Below are 20,212 nucleotides of genomic sequence, written 5' to 3'. Positions count from 1 at the left end.
TCCAGTCAAAGAAATTCTGATACTGAACTGAAACCTATTAAATTGCCAACAGGCAGAAATACCCATCCACTGAGCTCCTCCATAATCGATCCCCCAGTCACAACAGTATTCAATCTAGCATTATAGACAGTTGGACCACCCTTGTTTCTCCTGCCAACCTTGTTGACTTAGGCCTCTTGAGGCAGTGTAGCAATTGCCTCATGTATACTGACAACTCTCTACTAATAACTCACTCTAGTACAGAGTGTGAGAGATGTAGCTACACCAAGAATCTTGAATCCATGCTCTCTCACACTCAAAAGAGAAACATGGAAGAGGTTGTTAACCCACCCACCACTACACATGCACACAGTATGCATTACATACAAAAATCAACATACGCAAAGGTTCTCTCAAAAAACCTACCTAGACACCAAAGACCTTCAAAACACAAGCCTGCTACAACTAAAACAGTTCCCACAGCACCCATGATACATAGCAACACCAGTGTCTCACCTACCAAGCCCATAAGGCATAACACTCAAAAGCCAAATTTTCATGTCATTGGAGACTCAGTAGTGAGACAAATGGATGTCCCACTCACCAGGTTGGACAAGGAGAAAGTCACAGTTAGCTGCCTGTCCAGTGCCAGGATTAATCAGATCAAGCACTCACTCAGGTCTCTCAGCAACAAGTGCCATTATGACTCTGTCATAGTTCATGTTGGAATGAACAGCCTGAGATGTAGCTCAGTGGACTGTATAAAGAGTGACATCACTGAGCTCTCTGAGTATGTGTCCCAGGCAGGTATGTGCCTAGCCTTGAGCAGCATACTACCCTCACCTAGAATGATGCCATAGTATAAACAAAAAAATTATTGATTTCAATAATTGGCTTAGTTTTTGGTGTCATTTAAAGGGGGTCCAGTTCCTGCCAGCCTGGAAAGCCATGATCAACAAACCTTGCTTCTTTGATAGAGACAGTTTGCGCTTGGCACCTCTTGGCTTTCAGCCGCTGGCAAAGGCTCTTGCCTCCCCCATAGTGCATTTTTAGGCAAAGACTCAAAAACAAACTTACAGAAGTAACAAAATAAGGGTCATGCTGCTAAACGCTAGGAGTTTAAACCAAAAACTGCACACCCTAGAAGCACTTTTGTCACTGGAAGATGTAGATGTCTGTGCAGTCACAGAAACCTGGTTCAAGGTCTCAGAGAGTACCCTGGGCTTGCAAGGTTACAATGCTTTCCACACCTTCAGACCGCAAAATGAACATGTGAGAACCAAAGGAGGTGGTGTTTCTATCTATATTAGAGATAAATTCACCTCCTGTCTAGTTAGACTGGACAACTCCATAGAATTACTCCATGTTCAGGTTAAAGTGGGTAAGACCCCCATTCAAGTCTTGGCCAGTGATAGAGCCCCCTCCATAGGTCATGAGGATTATGAAGCCTACTAGACCAAACTGGAGATCATCCAATTATTACAGAACACACTGGTTATGGGGGCTTTCAATTATCCCACCATCAGCTGGAAAAATTACTCTATCTTGAACCCACCAGTGCAGAAGTTCCTTGACTTTGTTAACTGAAATTCCCTGGGACAAATTGTTCATACTCTGACAATAGGAGCAAACATACTAATTCTGGTCCTCACTAACATGTCAAACAGATGCACTACTGCAGCTGTCAGACCCTCATTAGTTAAATCTAACCACAAATCAGTCACCTTCAAGTTGACACTAACACCAGAACTCACAAAGGGTGAAATCAGACTAAAAGACTTCACCAAGGCAAACTATACCCTCCTAGGTGAAAGTATAAATGTATTCCAAGCCCCACCCCCAGCTGGAAGTGGTGACTACACCAAATCTTACACTAAAACCCCGTACAATCACTTGCATAAGCGTATTGAGTTGGCTGTACCAGGAAATAATCAAATCCAGAAACCCAAGTAAAAAACAAGCCATTATGGTCGACATCCACCATCAACAAATTTTACAATAAATGCAAAAAGTTACTGTCCATTAAAACAAAGGCAAGACTCCAACAATGAAAAGCACCCTCCTCAGCCTCAACAGTCAAATAAGACAACTTGTCAAATCCCCTAAGGGGCCTTTTTAAGAAAAACTTAGCTAGCACAGCCAAGGATAACCATAAGGCCTTTTACAGCTACAAATGTGGCCTTAAAGGTAGGACTCAAGCATGTGCAGAACTAGTGATCAATGGTATCACACACTGACCTCCCAGAGATAGCAAAACTGCTAGCAGATAGGTTTAGCAAAAATGTCACCCCCCCCATCCCCTCCAAATCTATCACAAACTTTGTCCCAAACTTTCTCCCACCCTACATATCTGAAGAACAAGTCATTAAAGCCTTGTCCAAGGCAAAAAACACAGCTTCTATCAGACCAGATGGCATCCTAGGCTAGCTTCTAATCTTCTAAACAGGCTAAAACATGAACCATTAAGTACCCTTTTCAGTCATAGTCTCAGGTTTTGATCCTTTTGAATAGAGAACAGCAACAGTTATTCTCCTCCACAAAGGTGGCCTAACAACAGACCCTGGGTATTACAGACCCATAAGCCTGACCAGCTTCATCTGTAATGTCAGGAATGTATCATTATGGACCTCATAAATAAAGACAAAGGCAACCTCCAAACCCTGAATCCTACCCAGTTTGGCTTCAAGATCCTGCCTGTTAAAATGTTGTGGATTTTTTTGAAAATGTAACCAGGGCCATTGAGGAGAGCAAATCTGAGCACACAGCATACCTTGACTTGGCAAAGGCTTTCAGCACAATCCCACACTAAGGCATTACCAATAAACTTAGAAAACTGAATGTAAACCCCTTTGTTGTAAGGTGGGTTGCTAACTGGCTCACAAACCAAACACACACTATCAAAGTGGGTCACTCCCCATCAACCAGCAGACCTGTTACCAGTGGGGTGCCACAGGGGCCAGTGCTGGGCCCCCTACTGTTTGGTATACAATTCTCAGAAGTTCAGGTCAAAACTAAGAGGTTGTGGCTGACTAGGTTTGCAGATGACTGCAAACTGGGTGCAATTACTGAATCCACAAATTATGTCGATATACTACGGAGGGTCTTACACAGACCAACAACTGGTGTCTTAGTCACACTAAGGCATTACCAATAAACTTAGAAAACTGAATGTAAACCCCTTTGTTGTAAGATGGGTTGCTAACTGGCTCACAAACCAAACACACACTATCAGAGTGGGTCACTCCTCATCAACCAGCAGACCTGTTACCAGTGGGGTGCCACAGGGACCAATGCTGGGCCCCCTACTGTTTGGTATACAGTTCTCAGAAGTTCAGGTCAAAACTAAGAGGTTGTGGCTGACTAGGTTTGCAGATGACTGCAAACTGGGTGCAATTACTGAATCCACAAATTATGTCGGTATACTACGGAGGGTCTTACGCAAACCAACAACTGGTGTCTTAGTCACACTAAGGCATTACCAATAAACTTAGAAAACTGAATGCAAACCCCTTTGTTGTAAGATGGGTTGCTAACTGGCTCACAAACCAAACACACACTATCAAAGTGGGTCACTCCCCATCAACCAGCAGACCTGTTACCAGTGGGGCACCACAGGGGCCAGTGCTGGGCCCTCTACTGTTTGGTATACAATTCTCAGAAGTTCAGGTCAAAACTAAGAGGTTGTGGCTGACTAGGTTTGCAGATGACTGCAAACTGGGTGCAATTACTGAATCCACAAATTATGTCGGTATACTACGGAGGGCCTTACGCAGACCAACAACTGGTGTCTTAGTCATGGTCTCAAACTGAATGCAAAGAAATGCATCATCATTCCCTTCGGCACTAACAATGTCCCATCACACTATCAAATTAACAACAATACCCCAAGTACCCACAAAGTGTTAAGGGACTTGGGTTGACAAGTTGACCGCGACTTTAACTTTGACCATCATATGTCTACTGTAATGAGGAAGGCTTTCTATATAGCACACTTGATTAGTAATGGTATCACCTCAAGACCAAAAGAGGTTATATTTCCTCTATACTCGGCACTAATCCAGTCCATAATTGAGTATAACGCCCCATTTGGCATGTACCATAAAAAGCACATGCAGCAGTTGGAGAGACCTCAGAGGTTTCTAACAAAGAAGATGAAGGGACCTTAGTACATGCCATACAGAGACTGACTTAAGTCCCTGTCACTTTACTCTGTATCAGTTCGACTTGTTACGGGAGACTTATGCCCGGCTTACAGAGCAATCTCAGACCCAAACCTAATAAATTTACTCCTTATCTGTAAATTAAATGGGACTAGGGCCACCCATTCCAGTGACCTAAATATGGCCTGCAACTTAAAAAGAACATGCCAGAGGGACAGGTTTATCACCCAGCGGCTGCTGTATCTTTGGAATAGGCTACCTATTTATGTGAAACAGAGTGCCTCTATGATACTGTTCAAAAGGAACCTGGACTAGTGAATGGGGCACTGTAAATTCATACTGAGAACAGCACCCACAGCCCACCTGGATGTGGGCAGTCATTACTAAATGCAATCTTGGGTATTAACTAACATTTCTATACATTACATTGGGATGAAATGGCTAGGCTTGAAAGGACCTCTGGGTCAATAGCCTAGTAATCTCCTATGAGCCTATGATTCTATAATCGCTGCTAGAGGTACAGCATCCATCCACAACCCCCTTTTCCTATTTTTGCACATGGAGTCGGAGAGTCACTTCAACAGTGGACAATCTCCTTGAGCCAAGCTTTACACCACCAGGTGGCTACCGGACAAGGGCTAGCCACAAGGCAGTGTAAACCTTGGCTCTGATTGTCTTTGCTGAAGTGACACCCTGAAACCTTCTGCAAAAATGGGAAAAAGAGGTTGTAAATGGATGTATGCATATATGTCTATCCATCTATATACAAATATATATATTGATATAGATATACTGTAGATATAGATGTAGATAGAAATAGGTTAATGGAAGGGGAACCCTGGGCAATGAGTGTTTGTATGCCATATTATATTCTGGCAGGAGGCAACCTAAGAAAAGGCAGACTGCATTACAGTATGCTTGAAAGGAAGAGAGATCCCTATAAAAGACATTTATATAAATTTTGCTGTTGGTATTTTATATTCTTTTGTTTTATTTTATTTTGTTTGTTAAACAGGTATGTGATTTGGTATTTAGACCCATTTTAGTCATTTCCTGGTGCATAAGCACAAAGGTGCATTTGACATGCAGTGACTAAAGATCAGAAACAGACATAGTAGCAAGCTTAAATTAAGAAAGTGTAAAATGTTTCATTAAAAGCATATGTCACAAAGTTCAACATTGGAATCAGTCAGTATCAGACAGAGTGAAACATCCAGCTACACATTTTAGTCAATAATGCTACAGTTATTGAGTTTAAAGGTTTTTAGAGTAGAAAGTAATTTTGTGTTTTTTTCTATGAAGCCTAAGGAGATTAACTGTTTGTGAAAAATAGTCCTTTTATTTAACTTAATGAAATATACTTCAAGACATTCATGAGAGAAAGCTAACATCAGTAGTGTAAAGGTATAAAGCCCTGATTGCAGCCTAGACTACTTCACTGCACTTCAGTGCTTCACATGTCAGGGAGGAAGGCCAGGCCTATGCTGAGGGGAATCACAGAGCCAGTCAGGAGGCATGGCAATGCAGATGTGTGGTGTGAGGGCATATGGCTGTCTGTCTATCTATCTAGCTATCCATAAATATAGATAGATAGACAGATAGATAGATAGATAGATAGATAGATAGATAGATAGATAGATAGATAGATAGATAGATAGATAGATGAGTGTGTGTGTGTGTGTGTGTGTGTGTGTGTGTGTGTGTGTGTGTGTGTGTGTGTGTGTACAGATAGATAGATGACTGTGTGTGTGTGTGTGTGTGTGTGTGTGTGTGTGTGTGTGTGTGTGTGTGTATACAGAGATATATAGATAGATAGATAGATAGATAGATAGATAGATAGATAGATGAGTGTGTGTGTGTGTGTGTGTGTGTGTGTGTGTGTGTGTGTGTGTGTGTGTGTGTGTGTGTGTATGTGTGTACAGATAGATAGATGACTGTGTGTGTGTATATACAGAGATATATAGATAGATATATAGATAGATAGATAGATAGATAGATAGATAGATAGATGAGTGTGTGTGTGTGTGTGTGTGTGTGTGTGTGTGTGTGTGTGTGTGTGTGTGTGTGTGTGTATACAGAGATATATAGATAGATAGATAGATAGATAGATAGATAGATAGATAGATAGATAGATGAGTGTGTGTGTGTGTGTGTGTGTGTGTGTGTGTGTGTGTGTGTACAGATAGATAGATGACTGTGTGTGTGTGTGTGTGTGTGTGTGTGTGTGTGTGTGTGTGTGTGTGTGTGTGTATACAGAGATATATAGATAGATAGATAGATAGATAGATAGATAGATAGATAGATAGATAGAGATATAAATATAGGTACAGATATAGACAGAAAGAGAGATGACGACTAATCACCAAGCTAAGGTATTTCTTTGAGGCTAATTCATTTTAGAACAAACTAAAAAATCACCTTCAGAGAAGCCAGAGTTGCTAGTGCATACCCTTTTTCTTTAACTCTTCTAATGTCTAACACATCCAACAACAAATCATCTGTCATTGTATCTTATCTCCCATGCTTTTCCACTATTGTCTTCTATTAGCTATAAGTAGAATATTAAATCATGTAGCTATGAAATCATGAAAAAAAAATAATTGTCTAGTACATTGTTATGCATGTGCAACTTCAACTGTTTAACAATTTGTCATTGCTATGTTATGCCTGCAGTTACAGCTGTATAAATTCTGTCCTGTCAGCATTTCTTTCCTATATTCAGTCATTTGCTATATCTGGTAATTTGAGAATATTGCTGCCAGCACAAATGCTCATATATTATTTACAATACCAATCTTCTCATCACTTATTAACTATTGTATGTAGTTAATGATCATTTTCCAAGCTACAAGATATGACCAAGCTACTGCATTTGATACAGCTTCTGATGGGCACCCCCAAATGTTCTCTTTGGTAAGCAGTATGGCCCTCATTGAGTGTTGTGGCAAATCTACCCTCTAAGTGGTCTGGGTTGTAAAGCTAAACCCAATTAGTAGGGAGGGAGGTCGGCATAATGGTTAAGGTGTTTACCTTATAGACACAAGGTGGAATGTTTGGGTATGTCAAGAAGGCTGAGTTGTCTAAGGTGCCAAACTCAAAGTTTAATCTTCTTCTGCAGTTCATGGGAATTCTGGTCTCCACATGGAAGTGTGGGTTCAAATCCCACTTCTGACAGGAATTTTTTAGCTTTCTTTGTGATACAGAGCTTTCTCTGTGGCACAGGGTGTAACAGCAGTGAGCTCTTAGTCAGAGTATGGGTGATCCATGGTTCAAATCTAGATGATTATCTTTTTTTCTGGGTTGATAGCCTAGTATTCTTCTCTGATCCTATGATCCTAAACACTACGATTGCTGTGCAATCTGTCTAGGAAAAACTTAGAAACCTACAGTATTGAGAATGAGTGCCTAGCAAGTGTAATTTATTTTTCATGTGGGGTTGCTTTACTTTTGTAAGAGAATGAAATGAATGCTGGACAGATAGTAAACTTACTTTTAACTTGCTAACACTACTGTTCATAATTAGCTGCTTTAATGGTTTTTACATTGTACTGCATTGCACAGCTCTGTCCTTATCTGTGCAAAGCTGCTGTATGCAGTGTGCCTGGGCTCCAAGCTAAGTGATTTGAGCAGTCTGTTGTATTTGATCTCATTTCGAAACTCTAAACCAGCAGTGAAGTTACTGTTTCACTCATTCACTGCACTTCAAACCAGCAGTGAAGTTACTGTTTCACTCATTCACTGCACTTCAACTAATATCGTGACTGCATGTGTAGCATATTTTTTTTCTTAATTTAGGAGGGCTTTAGTCTTGAAAACAAGGGAGCAAGTAGTGCTGCAGAAGTAGTCCTACTATTGGCTTAAGAGCCAACTTTTTTATTTGCTGCTTTGTTTATTCTCCACTGTTTTATATTTGACCACATTGCATGGCTATAGACATCTGTGACAAGCTTTTGAATGTTGCAAACGAGCTCCAACATAACAGATTTAAGCAAGTTAGTGGATCCTTGCACCAACAAGTAATATAATTTCTTTAACTTATTCACTGTACTTGAATTAATACTGTGACTGACTGCCTTGCAGGTGCTATTGTTTTTGTGTGTTTGTTTGTTTGTTTTTTTATCATTTGGGGCTGCTTTATGGTTGTAAGAGAAGGGAATGAGTGATAATCAAAGCATAAACATACTGTTTGTTTTGCAAGCACTGCTATTAGTTACTAGCTGGTGAATGAATGACAGTCAGAAGATAAACTTTCCGAACTTCCTAATACTATTTGTTACTGGCTTCTTTGGGTTTCATTACAGTATACTGCATTGCATATCACAGCACAGCACTTATTTGTGCCAGGCTACTGCACACTGCACTGAAAATGCAACCTTGTTAATTTGCGCTACATTAGTTAGCAAGTGCCTGCTCACAATAAAAAGTACAGTTGTGTACACTTAGCATAAATGTAGGTGTTTGAGTGTATTCACTGTTGCAGTCATCACATTTGGGCTATCCCTGCCAGGGTAGCCCTCGTCCGGCCCGAATAACAGAGGCTTAATATTTTTGCGTCAGTTGCTGTCACTTCAGGACTGATGTCAGATCGTCAGTAGTATAAAGTAAGGCAGCTGATGCCATTACATCAGTTTTTTTTTTGCCCTAACCTGTCAGGAGCCCCCAAGTAGGAGGCAGGTTCTGGTGAAAGAACCCCACCAGTAAAAAGTAAATACCAATATGTTCCTTGTAAGGAAAGAGAAGAAAAAACAGGAATGGAGGGAGGGAAAACAGGACTGCAACAGTGAATACACTCGAACATCTACATTTATGGTAAGCGTACACAACTGTACTATGTTCTTCGTGTTTCACTGTTGCAGTCAACACATTTGGGTTGATTCCCAAAGCTGAGGAAATGGGTGGATGCAGTCAAGGAAACTAGGGGCTGGCTAGGATGTCCTGCAAGACTGCAGAGGCAAACCCTGCCCTGGATTTGGAGAAGAGAGGCAGGTGGTAATGTTTGGTATAAGTGTGAATAGATGTCCAGGTGGCAGCCTCCAGGATGTCCCTAGTGGGGACTCGTCTGAGGAAAGCTGCAGAGGTGGAGGCTGCTCTGGTGGAGTGAGTCCTGCCCCTCTTTGGGCAGGCTTTCTATGTTGTTTGTAGCAGAAATGGATACAGTGTGTAAATGGCTTGTTTGGAGATGGCTTTGCCTTCTGCCCCTGTAGCAAAGCTAACCAGCAATTGATCAAACTTTCTGAAGGATTTAGTCCTGTCTAGATAGAATCTGAGCTGCCTGTGCACATCTAGAGAGTGCAGGATCCTTTCCCCCTTTTTCTGGGGATTAGGAAAAAAGGTGGGCAAATGAATGGATTGGTTGAGAGCTGCACTGGACACCACCTTGGGCATGAAGGATGGGTTAGTCCTGAGGGATACCCTGTCAGCATGGAAGATGATGAAGGGTTCCTCAGCCATGAGTGCTTGCAGCTCAGAGACTCTTCTGACTGAAGTGATGGCCAGAAGGACGGCCGTCTTCAAGGAGAGAAATTTTTAGCTCTGCAGAAGAAGTTGGTTTGAAGGGGGCAGCTTTTCCAACACAAAGTTAAGGTCCCAGGCTGGGGTTTGTGCTCTTCTGGGTGGCCTCAAGTTGCTAGCCTCTCTTAGGAGCTGTTTGATCAAAGGGTGTGAGAAAAGGGGCTGGTCAGTGGGAAAATGAGCAGAGATAGCAGAGGCATGAATTTTAATGGAGGAAAAGACAAGCCACTTTATAGCAGGTCAGCTAAGTAATCCAGGATGAGAGGGAGGGAGGGCTGTGCTGTATTAGCTCCCTTAGCCTGAATCCAGGTGCAGAACCTTTTCCATTTGTCAGTATAAGACTTTCTAGTGCTAAGGCATCTGGCCTCATGTATAACATCTCAAACCTGTTTACTGAGGTTGGCAGATTTATCGGGGGTTAGGGAATAAGCCAAGCTGCCAAATTGAGTGTCTGCAATTGGGGATGCATGATTTACCCTTTCCTCTGCATCAGGAAGTTTGGAATCTGAGGAAGATGCCATGGTGGCAGAGGAAACAGGCTGTGTAGCAAGGGGTACCAGTGCTGGTGAGGCCAGTCTGGAGCTATAAAAATTATCCTTGGGTTTTTCTCCTTTATTTTGAATAGTACTCTGTGGATGAAAGGTAGTGGAGGAAAGGCATAGACCGATAGATTGACCCAGTGGAAGGACAGGGCATCCACTTTCCAAGCCATGCAGTGATGCTCCCTGGTGCAGAATTTGCTGAGCTGATGGTTGGTGTGGGAGGCAAAGAGGTCAACCTTCAGGGTGCCCCATTTCTGAGTTATTAGGTTCATAGGTTCATAGATGTGTACTAGGCTAATGGCCCTGGAGCCTTTACAAGCCTAGCCCATAGGATTACCCTAGCATTGTGCCACCCAACCTTAGTTCCTTGTGCCTATGTCAAGTAGAGCCACTGGAGTGATCCCTAGGGTGAATTTTCTATTTTCCATCCACTCATTAAGATTTCTCTTGAAGAGGGCCAGTGAGGTGCTCTGCTTGATATGTATGGGAAGTCTATTCCATAGAATGGGCAGTCTCTGGATTAAGAACCTGTCCCTCCAGCATGTTCTGTTGATTGTGGTAGTGAGGTTGAGGCCTCTTGAGCGTGTGGTGCGGAGGGATTGTGATTTCTTTAGATGTAGCATTTGTAACAGAGCTGGGTCAGACATGGCTTTGTAAGTCAAGCAGAGATCGCATCTAAGCAGGCGATATGAGACAGGGAATAGTTGGAGTTTTTTGAGTCTGTCCATATAGGACAAGTGTTTAAGGCCTAGGATCCTGTTTGTTAGGTACTTTTGCAGCCTCTCCAGGTGTCTAGTGAGGTACATGCCAAATGAGGCGTTGTACTCGATGATTGGCCTAATGAGGGAAGAGTAGAGGGAAACAATGACCTCTTTCTTCCTGGATGCAAAACCCTTAGTAATGAGATGTGCCACATAGAAGGACTTTCTGACCACAGTGGCAATGTGGTGGTCAAAAGAGAGGCTGTTGTCAACCTGTGTTCCCAGATCTCTTATAACATCTTCTGTGTTCAGTGGACTACCATCAATGTGGTAATCCAAGAAAACTGTTTTTTTCCCAAGGGGATGAAGACACATTTTTTGGCATTGAGCTTAAGGTCATGGTTCTGACACCAGTCGTTGGTTTCATTGAGGCCTTTCTGTAGGATGTCAGCATCACTTGAGGAGTTAATAATAGCTCCCAGCTTGCAATCATCTGCAAACTTTGTCAGCCAGAGTCCCTTCATGTTGGCATGGACTTCAGAGAAGTAGATACCAAACAGGAGAGGACCCAGGACCGAACCCTGTGGGACTCCACTCGTGACTGGTCGGCAGTGTGACTTGGAGTCAGCTACTTTCACACTGTGGGTTCTATCTGTGAGTCAGTTTGCAACCCACCTAGTGATATAGGGTTGATGCCTAGCTTAGTAAGTTTTTCTATGATTCCTGAGTGGGGAATGGTATCAAAGGCCTTGGCCAGATCAAGGTAGGCTGTATGAACCACCTTACCTTCATCCACAGCTCTGGTGACTGACTCAAAGAAGTCAACCAAGTTGAGCAGGCATGATCTACCCTTCACAAAACCAAACTGTGTAGGATTCACAGTTTGGAGATTCCCTATACCCTTGTTTATTAGGTCCATGATGATGCATTCCATAGCTTTACATTTCAGACTCGTCAGGCTAATGGGGCAATAGTTCCCAGGGTCTGTAGTCACTCCTGGAGAGGGATGACTGTAGCAGTGCAACATTCGGTGGGGACAAATCCTGAGGTGAGGCTGTGATTGAACAGGGCACACAGGTGAGGTGCCAGTTCACTGTGTAGTTCATGTAGAACACAGCCTGGGATACTGTCAGGTCCCATAGAAGCTGTATTCTTGGCCTTGGACAGTGCTGTTTTAACCTGTGCAACAGTAATACTGGGTGCCTGACAATCTACTGGTATTGTGATTGGTCCTTTGGGGGGGGGGGGTAAAGTTAGCACTGAATCTGTTCGCCAGTATATTTGCAATATATGTTGGCTCGGTATAGGAGATACCATTGTGCAGTAGCTCAGAGCAAATCTGGGTATTGCCATGGAGATTCTTTACATAACTATAGAAGGCCTTGTGGTTGTCTTTACTATCTTCTGCAATTCTGTTTTCATAGCTAGCTTTAGAGGATTTGATGAGGGATCTCAACCTTTTGCTGAGGTTGATAAGGGAGCCTTTCCAGTCTTGGGACTTCACCTTAGGGAATACCAGATTGTCTTCCTTTTTTTTGAAGAGAGCATCTTAGTTCTATTGGGTATGGTGAGATCCATGCATTTGTGTATGTGTTTGTACAGTGCATTTGTGTTATTAGGGTGAAGGTTCTTCTGTTGGGCTGCCACTCATGTGGGTCCAGAAGATTTCTGCTTAATTGGTCTGCCAGGGAGTTGAGAAAACCTGGTAAGAATTGTGCTAACAGGTGGAGTTGCATGACAGAGGCTGTGTGCCAAAGGGTCATGGCCAGCCAGCATAGAGGGTAGGAGTGAGTCCCTTCCTGCTTGTTGATATACCACATCACAGTGTTGCTGTTTGTTTTGATCAGGAGAGCCCCTGGGGAGAGAAGGGGCTTAAAAGCTATCAAGGCGTGCTGGACAGCCATAATCTCTTTTTGGTTGATGTGCAGAGGGATTTGCTGTGGGCTCCTTTGGCTCTGTATGCAACTGACATCCAAGTGTGCACCCCAGGCATAGTCTGATGCATCTGTGGTGAGGGTCTGGCCAGTGGGGAGTGGTGAGAAAGGTAGCCCCTTGTTGTGGGAGGATGCTGTTGCCCACCAAAGAAACTTTTTTCTGAGGCAAGGAATTATAGGTATAAGAGTCTCCATGCTTTGAGAGTGTTGACACCAAAGGCATTTTAGGTACCGTTGAAGTTTCCTCATATGCATTCTGGCATATGGAATGAGTAGAATGCAGGATGCCATGAACCCCCTTGCAGGATTTTCCTTGCAGATAGCTGGGGTCTGGTGGCTAGTTGAGAGAAGTAGGCTGTCAGGAAAATTTGCTTTTCTGGTGTAAGGAATGCCATCAGGGATGCTGTGTCCATGCTTGCTCCCAGGAATATAATCCTTTGGCTGATCACCTATTTGGATTTCTTTTCATTGATTGTGTACCCTAGGGTGGTTAGTAGGGACTTTACAAAGGCAAAGTACTTGAACAGCTTTTCCGGACTGTCTGCCTGAATTAGGCAGTCTAAGTATGGATAAATCTAGATATTCCTTTTTCTGCAAAAGGCAATGGACAGAGCCAGGCATTTTGTGAAAATTCTGGGAGCAGTAGATAAGCCAAAGGGCATTGCAGAGAACTGAAAGTGCTGAGATCCTGCCCTGAAAGAGATATTTCCTGCATGATTCCCTGATAGGAATGTGGAGGTAGGCCTCTTTTAAATCTCTGGTGGCTAGCCAAGCATCCTTGGAGAGCATGGGTAGCAGCTGCTGGAGGGTGAGAATTTTGGATTTTGGGTTCAGCAGGACGGTGTTTAGAATGGATAGATCGAGGATGGGGCACCAGATGCCCTCTTTTCTAGGTACCAGAAAAAGTCTGGTGTAGAAACCTTGGTCTTTCTTTTCTGTAGGAATGTGCTCTACTGCCCTCATAGAGAGCAGGGAAAGGACTTGCTTTTGTGCCTCTGCCCACTGGTTTGGAGGTAGATCTGGGAACCCTTTTGGGGTTGGAAGGGTGTGGAAAGAACATTTCTATCCCTGGGACACTATGTTGAGAACCAAACGGTCACTGGTAATGGTGGCCCAGGTGCTTGCATAAAAGAAGAGTTTTCCTCCTAGGGCTAAGTGAAGGTGGGCAGAGGGAGGGGGTGAGGGAGGTGAGTCATTGTGAGCTCTTACCATAAGGGAGTGGCTTAAAACTCCCTGGTTTTGAAGTGGAGGTAGTCCACTGCTTAGATCTCTGCATTCCCTGTGGCTGCTGTCTGGGGGGTCTGGTTCCCCATGGTCTGAGTTGAACTGGCTTAGTGGGAGCAGGAAAGGACCAGTGCTTGGTGGGGAAATGCCTGCTGAACCTGGGTGGCTGGACTTGTAAGAAATCCTTAACTGTCTGCATAGATCTTGCTTTTGCTTCCATCTTTTTTAAGACCTCTTCTGCCTTAGTGCCAAATAAGTTGTGTTTGTGCACGTGGGCATCCAACAATTTAGATTTGACATGGTCTGGCAAAGGCTGTTCCTTAAGCCGTTCATGCCTTCTAATGACAGATCCAGTGACTGCTGCCCTGCAAGAATCTTCTAGGGCATCAAAACCACAGTGGAAGGTGTGTTTAGTTACTTCATTTGCAGAATGCATTAACTCTTGTAACTCTTTAGAGTCTGCACAAGCAGGAAAGGAAGACATTTTTGTTTGAGGAGTTCCAGGGTATGTTGCTGAAATTTTAGGATATGGAACTGACGGTTTAATGCCCTGATAGCAAGAGTAGCTGAGGTGTATACTTTTTTACCCCATCTGTCTAGTGCTCAGGAATCCCTATCTGAGGGGACGGGATTCTTAGCAGAGGTTGCTTTAATCCCTTTAGGCCCTTGAGAAATTACCTCAGGGTCAGCAGTAGGATTTTTAAAAAGAAATTTGTGTGAGTCAGGGACTCTGTAGTACCTGCCTGGTTTTCTGGGTGCAGGAAGGAGGGTGTCAGGAGTCAAGCTGGATTCCAGGAAAACATCCTTCACAACATCCAGGACTGGGGGGATGGCCAAGGGCCTGCGCTGTGGAAGATCTAAGAATTCCCTGAGTCTCTTTTTAGACTGAGGGTAGCCCTGACTCTCCCATTGGAAATGCTCCCTTAAGGTATGAAGGGTTCCCCAAAGGAAAAATCCTCTGGGGGAGAGGCTGAAGGGATGGAATCCTCTGCATCAGAATCCTCATAAGTAGCGAGGAGTTGTATTTCTTCATATTCAGATGCATCGGAGTCATCTGACTCTTCTTCAGACAAAACTACAGGGGACAGATCTCTTTTCCTTTTGGAGGGAGTAGGTTGGCTTTCCCTGATCAGCATGATAAGGTCTTCCACCATTTTATGTATTTGAGACTGAGGCAAGAAAGCAGGTGCCTGAGATTGGGTCATCGGTTTCTTGGGTGTGGTTCATACCCTGGGCCTAAGCAACTCAGTCATTTTCAAAAGAGCGGTAGTCACGAAAGAAGACATTGGTTTGTGTCGAGAATTAGTAGTGTGAAGGACTTCCTCAGAACCCAGTGCCTGCTCAGCGGCTCTGGACCCATCCAAGGTAGAGAAGACCGCAAGATCCTTAGTCGAAGAAGAGTTTTGCGGCATACCAGACTCTGAAAGGGTCTTGGTAGCAGTCTGTGAATGCACAGAAGCGGGCATCAGGGGCTGCGAAAGCTACTCACTGAGGACTGGAGAACTGATGACTAGCTTAAAGGGAGCCTCGTCGGTAGGTTTGGACCTGCACGGTCTGTCTCTGTCTTTATTTTTACATTTTTTCAGAAGGTCCGCTGTCGGATGGCCTGATAACGGATAGTCAGAACAAAGCACAAAAGCGACAGTGGGGGATGTCGTGGTCTGGGCCTAAACAAGTGATGCAGTAAGAATGAAAGTCTTGGTGTGGTATTTGCTTTCCACAGGCGAGACAATTGTTAACTTTTTCTGACATAGGTTAGTGCAAGAAAAAAGGATCCCCAATGGGATAGTTAGCTTTAGAAGACACCAGCTTCAATTCCGTAGACTAACTCAGGTAGCAGCTGACTGGCACACATGCAAACTGCTTCTGCTTTGGGCTCCACAGCAAGAAAGACTGATGTAATTGTGTCGGCTGCCTTACTTTATACTACTGTTGACCTGACATCAGTCCTGAAGTGACAGCAACTGACGCAGAAATACTAAGCCTCTGGTGTACAGGCCGGCCATGGGCTACCCTGACAGGGATAACCAAAATGTGATGACTGCAACAGTGAAACATGAAAAACATCTGAGCTGCTTGACTTTTGTGGCACCCATGCCTGTAGCTTGATCAGATCTGCATGTATTACCTTCTAACTAATGTCAAACATGCAACTTGCATGAGTCTCTTCTTACTATATTTTACATGCATTGGACATATTGAGGCTGTGTAAGATCTGCCTCATGCTTACTGGCAACCCCTTTATTGTTAATGTAGAATCCACTTGTAAAATGTGTAGATCCATATTTAAACTGAAAGCATACATCCACCCAGGCTGCCTTTACTCACTACACACCCACACCACCATGACATCACACCAAATTCCTAATACACTTAGGTACTAAGGACATCTTTCTAAGACCTCCTAGGCTTCCAAGATGTGTCTATATCATTTTAGCGAACTGTCACTTCAAAGAACAGCATTTCATTGTATCCCACTCTCACACCCCCACTAATTATATATATCAACTCCGAGATTGCACTACAGTGGAGAAAGGGCACATTTCCCAATCCTCATCGTACCACGATCTAGTATGAACAGTTTGATGAATGGCATGTTTAATGTAATGGCACTGAAAATGTCATTCGATGAACTCATTTTTCACTGAACTGATAGGGACCCCTCCTAGAGGTCTATATCACTTCAGTAAACTGTCATTTCAAAGAATGGCATTTCATTGGAAATGCCATTCATTGAATTCTCCTCATGTGTGAGTCACTCCCCCCCACACTAATTATATATGCCAACTCCGAGATCACATTACAGTGAGGAAAAGGCAAATTTCCCAATCCTCACTGTACCACAGTCTCAGCATGAACAGTTTGACGAATGGCATGTTCAATATAATTGCACTGAAAATTATGTTTAATGAACTGATTTTTCACTGAACTGATAGGGACCCCTCCAAGACAACATGCTAATGTGGCTGGACCTGAACATCACAATCACACCGGACTCACTGTAAGAGTTATTGTATCCACAACAAGTAAGGGTGATGAAAGCAGTAAGCCTCTAAGGCAGCCAGACCATACTGTTACACATAGCAATGTCCTTGTCATAAGTGATTTAATCATCAAATGTGACACATCACTTACCAGACTGAGATAAGGTAGAGTAAAAATGATCTGAATCTCAGGTGTTAGAATTTGCAAAGTCAACAAGGCACACTTAGATGATTTCACCCTAAATATGCATATGACTTGGTCATTACACACATGGGAGTGAACGATCTTCACTGTATGAGCTTGGAAGATATGTAAAGGGACATGTCTAGGCTTTTGTTGTATTTCTTTAAGTTTGTGAAGCAGCTAGCCTTGGACAGCATCTTGTCATCACAGTGAATAATGACAGAATATAACAAGGGTGAAGCAAAAAGGACAGCTGACCAGGGCACAAGATTTTAGGGTTCAGGATTAGTAGTTGTAGATGGGACATAAGTGAAGAACCCAGCATGACCATTCATTTAGTCAATATCATGGCTTTTTTAAATTACTATATCTAGTGGATTGGTGGGTTAATAACAACAAGTATTTTGGACCATTCCCCCTTTTATCTTTTTGGTAATTTGGTCCTCAACTTCACATGGAAGGGGCATCATTCTGGGTACTGCTCTGAAAGTCTGGATCCAAGATGTATTCTAGGTGGCAACCTAGGTGCTCATGCTTTGTGGGATGGGGCAGGGGTGCCTGGAAGGAACGCCCTTTGCAGAAGTGAGGGGATGTCCTCCATTATCAACCCACTGCACACCCTCCTGTATGCCTCACCATGTGAATGTGTTAGGAATGGGTAAAACTAAAACTGAAAATCCTGAACCATCCCTGATGACTGTCTGAATGATCGTCCCTCCTGCCTAAACCTCACACAGATGATGGGGACAAATTAAATGATTAGCCTTGGCTGGGGCTAATGATCAACAGATAGTAGGGGCAAAGAGTGCTAAAATGCTTGGGGACCACATAGACTACTAGATAACCTAGCTACATCTCTCGGACTGGCTTGGTATTTGGTGTCATTCTGGGGTGGGGTTAAATGTATGCCAGTTTAGGGATAAATGGATGGTAGACAGTCCTATCTGCTTTGCTGCTGATGGACTGTACATCTCCCTTCAGGGCGACTGTATATTCCCTACCCCCATTGTGCTTTTGTAGGCACACTCAGGCTCTTGTGCCTGTCAATAACATCCCAGTCAAGCCAGTGTTAGTGTCACTGCTCAGTGACAGATGCTCAAACAAAAGGCAGGTGCCATAGAAGTCTTCAACCCTTCAAAACATCCTCATTTGTATATCTACAAAAACATGTCATCAAAGGATAACTACAAAATATTTTATTACTGTGTCAGAAATCTTAGAAACAATCCTCAACACTGCACTGAGTTGAAATGTAATGGCACAAAAAAGGTTGCCATGGAGGAAATTGCATTATACTAGATGACAGGTTTAGCTCAAACTTCTCACCCCCTAAGTATTTTCACCATACCATTCAGTCTGACCTCAATAATTTCCTCCAAACAAATCCTAAAAGCCACCTCCAAAGCTATGAGAATTAACTCTGTGGGTCTAGACAACAAACTTGCTTTCTTGTTTGAGTTAAACACCTCCTTACCAACTCACTCTTAAACTATTCAGTCCTAGTTTCCCCACTCAGTATGAATGCAAGCCTGGGAGGCCCTATCAACTGTCCTGGGATCTACAGAGTGATTAGCCTTAGCAGTATCATATCCAATGTGATGGAACATGCAATGAAATAACTCATAAATAAAAGCATTGGAAGGTTACAAGACCTTGACACAAAGCACTGCGTCTTTGTGAATGCTAGAACCTACTTATTTAACATGACACAGTTTTAGAGATGGTCACAGAGGCGATAGATGAAGGCATGTGTGCACACTACCTACCTAGATATGGTCAAGTTTTTGATAATATTCCAGACTCTGGCATTATAGAATAAATAACCCAGATGAACATAAAGTCCTAGATGACTTATTGGATAACAGGCAAAACCCACTCATTCAAGGAAAGGGGCACAATTTGTCTTGAATGAGTCAGCACCGGCAGTGCCCTCAGGACATAATGATGGGACCTTTAATCTTCAGCACCTATCTTGATGGTGTCAAAGCTGGCATCAAGGGCTACTAGTTCACCAAGTTTTCTGATGACTACAAACTTGAAGCAGTTATCTCATGAAAACAGCCCATATCCTCCAAAAGGCCTATCTTTCACAAGCTAGTGTTGTCATGACCATGGCCATTAGCTAAATACAAAGATACTGTTATTAAAGACCTGGGCATATTTGTAGACAATGAATTCTCCTTTCAGCACCATGTATCAAGAGTACCTCTATACTCATGCCTCATCAGATCAATAATTGACTAAAGTGCTCCCTTTGACATATACAATTAAACAAATATAATCCAACTCAGAAAATTTTAGGTGTGAGTTTAGGTATAAGTTCCATAACCTACAAAGAATGACTACAATTCCTGTCTATTTGTACTCTCTCTTACAAATAGATTTAGCACACCTGTGTGCTCACTTACTGTCTACTCTGACAGCCATGACAGCACTATTAGTTCAAATGTTCCTAGCAGACTAGAGAAAATGCATAGCATTATGTCTAAGAGCATGAAATGGTGCTTCAGGAAAAGAAACGACAATACATTAGCTTAGCATTCAGCATATTATAGGCTAGTACTAGGCTAATTGCCCTTGTGGACCATTTTAAGCCTATCCAGTTACTCCATGTGAGAATCAAACTCTGTACCTTGTGTCTGTAAGGTAAATACCTTAACCATTATACCAGCCTTCCAACCCAAATGCTTGGAGAATGTGAGCATTGATCCCACTACCACTCACAGGCTAAGCAAGCACTCTATTACCATTTGATCTAACTACCCTTGATCATAGGTTAGCACAAGGCTAATTGCCCTTGTGGGCCATTTTAAGCCTAGCCGATTACCGCATGTGAGGAACAAATCTTGCACCTTGTGTCTGTAAGGTAAACACCTTAACCATTATGCCAACACCCCACCTTATAAAAGAGATAAGCATTCACTAGAAGAATCCTTCCCACGAGCATCACCACATTGAGAACTGCATTGTAGTTCCCATGGATACTGACAGAC

At 43.0% G+C, this 20,212-nt stretch overlaps 1 protein-coding gene across 2 annotated transcripts in view; it reads left to right on the top strand.

Annotated features, from left to right (window-relative positions):
• ADCY8 (adenylate cyclase 8) overlaps positions 1-20,212 on the top strand; it is a 2,045,143-nt gene that overhangs the window by 431,995 nt on the left and 1,592,936 nt on the right. The gene's annotated exons all lie outside the window — the stretch shown is intronic.

This window comes from Protopterus annectens, chromosome 3.part1, assembly GCF_019279795.1.
Source record: "Protopterus annectens isolate FY-2018-M chromosome 3.part1, PAN1.0, whole genome shotgun sequence".
Classification (NCBI taxonomy): Eukaryota; Metazoa; Chordata; order Ceratodontiformes; family Protopteridae; genus Protopterus; species Protopterus annectens.
Note: the sequence above shows the minus strand (reverse complement) of the source record. Positions and strands in the feature narration are given on the sequence as shown.